Raw genomic sequence first — 3,097 nt, 5'->3', positions numbered from 1 at the left:
TCAGTCAGCTCCTTGGTATATGCAAGTGTCCCGGGTAGAAAGGAGTTAAGACTCTTTCAGTTAAAACGCCTCCTGTGACATTCCTGGAATCAGGCTACAAAGTGCCAGCACCTACCCAGGAGATGATTTATTGTTGTAGATGAAGGAGGAGCAATGCAAATCTCTTTACATTTTTGAATACCCTCCACTATTCTCAGGGACTTGAAAAAAAATACTTCCTCCAGTTTTTAAAAGGCCATTTTATACTTCCTTTAAAAAGGATAGTCTTGGCTAATGTACTCAGAATGACAACTTGACATGGGCAAAAGCACTATATACAATCCAAAATGACAAGGTGTCAAAAAGTATAATGGACAGCCAGGGGTGGCATACCTGATGTGGAGACAAGACTGTTACACGTCTTAAAGTTTAAACCGGGCAGCCCTGCTGTGAAATGTGCTTGAAAGCCCCATTGTCTACTGGATTGCGAAGGAGCCTTTGAAAGCGCGTGAGGGTAAATTAAGGAAAGGTGTTAATTTAAACTAGAATTCCTGAATAGCAACACAAGCAGACAGACCCTGAGATATGACCATCATCTCTAATACATCCGTTAGGGCTCTCTTGCAGTGCTGTTCTTTTGTTCTTGTCCCCAGAGCATTGTCACAGAACTGTTTACTGTGCCCAGTGCTGCCACTTCTGTGACTGGGATCTGGAGGAGGTGGCTGAAACTCTCAGCTAGGTACCAGGTAATTACTGAAGATTTTACCTGATTCTTGGTTGTCTAATCCATGTTGAATGGTGGCGTTATTCTCCATTTAACCATCTTCACCTCTTTCTAAGAACACACATCAGACCATGTTGTCTGCTTTAGACAGTGATCCTTGAAAATGCACATGTGCTTATGCCATGCCATGAATAATAAGTGTGGATGACCACAGTTAAACAGGCTGCCAAAATGTGAATGAAGGAGTTGTCTAGCTTTAGATATGTGTATGAGAAAAATGTGTATTTCTGCTATGTTCTAAAAGTAGCATAACTGGTTAAAAGAAGAATTCAAAACAGATCCCAAAGCTCTAGTTCCAGCTGCTCTGACCAGTTGTAAGAAGAATGTCCCTTTTCCTCTATATTTGCAATTTATTTTAATTTTAATACTTTTACAGAGCAAGGCTTGGACTCTGGTGCCTGTTGGCAGTGGGGCTATCTGCAGGATTGTACTCATGGACCTGAAATAGAGCAGCTTCTTGGCTGGTACCAGCCCAAACTGTTGATGAAACATTTCAGCATAGCCCAAAGCAAACCAAGCCTTGTAAAGAGTTTATGTGTCTGTAAAACAGCTTATGTTAGTGTTAGGACATCTGTATTCAGACTGATCCCTTCTATCTGGAGTTAGAATATGTTGCCTAGAGTAGAATGGGATAGAAAAAGGAATTTTCAAAGGGTCACTGAAACACTGATGAGGGTAAGTCACCATGTGGAACAACTTTCCGTGAAGGAGAAGAAAAGGGAGCCTAAAGCAACAACATTTGTAGTGTAGCTCTTGCGATTACTTTTTAAGTTAGGGGGAGTAAATGGTCTTAATATGCAAGTGATATTTATTGTCTCTCCTACAACAAAAGTTGTTTAAATAAAAAATGCACATTTAGACTGGCTTTGCTTTCTTAAAGCAACAAGATGAGTTTAAAGACAAATTTTTTTGTTTTAATTTTTTTCCTCCTATCTCTAAAATGTAGAAGTGGAATTCTAGTCCTAATTTATAGCTTTTTTTTTTTATTTTTAAAATTTCATTCCCTCTTCACACCCCCCTCCACCCCTCCTCCTGGTGATTATTTTAGAAATGTTGAAATGTTTGCAGGACAGAACATCTAAGCTTGTGGCTGCCTGTCACCTTTCCCAGCTTCTAGGTATTTATAGATGTCTCTCCCTGGAATGTGTATCTGGTTTAAGTCTCTTAATTTATTTTAGTGAACTCTGGGCACAGCAGACATTGGAGTTAATTTAGCAAGTAAGCATGTGGGCAAGTGTGGGAAGAGCTTGTGTGCTGCTTTTCTTTTCCGGTTATATCAGTTGGTCTAATATCAGCTATTTCCTCTCCTTCAAAGTCTCCTTAAAACATCACCATCACCAGAGCAGGACACGTACCCAAAAGTGACCATCTCAGGCTATCTTTGACAGTTTAGCAGGAGCCCTGTAGGATTCAGTAGGAGGTTTATTTTACAAGTTAGGGCATAAATGATGGTGCTTAGCCCCTTTCAGAGGGAGCTTTTCATTACTTTGTAGTCTTTAAAATGATGATGACGGGACTCGGTCTGTCCTCTGGGCAGTATCTGGACTCTGAGATGGTGAGCGGGAGGAGGAGACACGTTTTCCCACCTGCAGAAACTGTTTCTGTGGGCCCAGGCTGCTGAGCCAGACGGTTAATGGCACCTAAAAGGGAGGTTGGAGTGTTGGAGGGCCAGAGGTGTGGTTGGGGTGCTGGCCTAGCTCCTGTGCCGTATGCATGGAATTGCCTAGTCCACCCATGGAATGAGTGTTAAATTACTGTGCTGGAGTCCCTGCCGCATTGCATGCCGTCATGGCCAGGCCTGAGCTGTGGCTTTGCTCTTTCAAAATGCAAATGCACGCTGTTAGGACAAAGCAGTTCTGGGTCTCCTTTGGCACGGGCTGGAGGAAAAGTTTTATGTCAGGCTCTTTCGAGCTGGCACTTATCTATGCAGGATGTGGACTCACTTTCGTTTTGTGCTGCCTGCCTTCACCTCAAATCCTCTTGCACGCTGTGTAACAAGTCATTTACAAGGCTGCAGCTCTATGATCTTGTCCTTTTGCTCCTGATAAAGGGAGATGAGCCCTCCTCCCGGATGGGATGCTTCCCGTGTGGCTGAAGATGGTATTGGAAAGGGCTGGGGCATGCTGGGCTTTGCTGATGTAACGGGTTCTCTGCAATTTTCATTCAGATCTGGTTGGCTGGGAGCTGGCAGAGCGCCTCAGATAACGCCTCCCAACTCAGATGAGGTCATCCCTGCTTTTTTTTTTTTTTTTTTTTTTTTTTTTTTTGTTGTTCACAAAAAGACGAAAAAAAAAAAAAAAAAAAAAAAAAAGTTCTAGGAAAAATATTAAACCC

This window comes from Calidris pugnax, unplaced genomic scaffold, assembly GCF_001431845.1.
Source record: "Calidris pugnax isolate Ruff unplaced genomic scaffold, ASM143184v1 scaffold56, whole genome shotgun sequence".
NCBI lineage: Eukaryota > Metazoa > Chordata > Aves > Charadriiformes > Scolopacidae > Calidris > Calidris pugnax.
Note: the sequence above shows the minus strand (reverse complement) of the source record.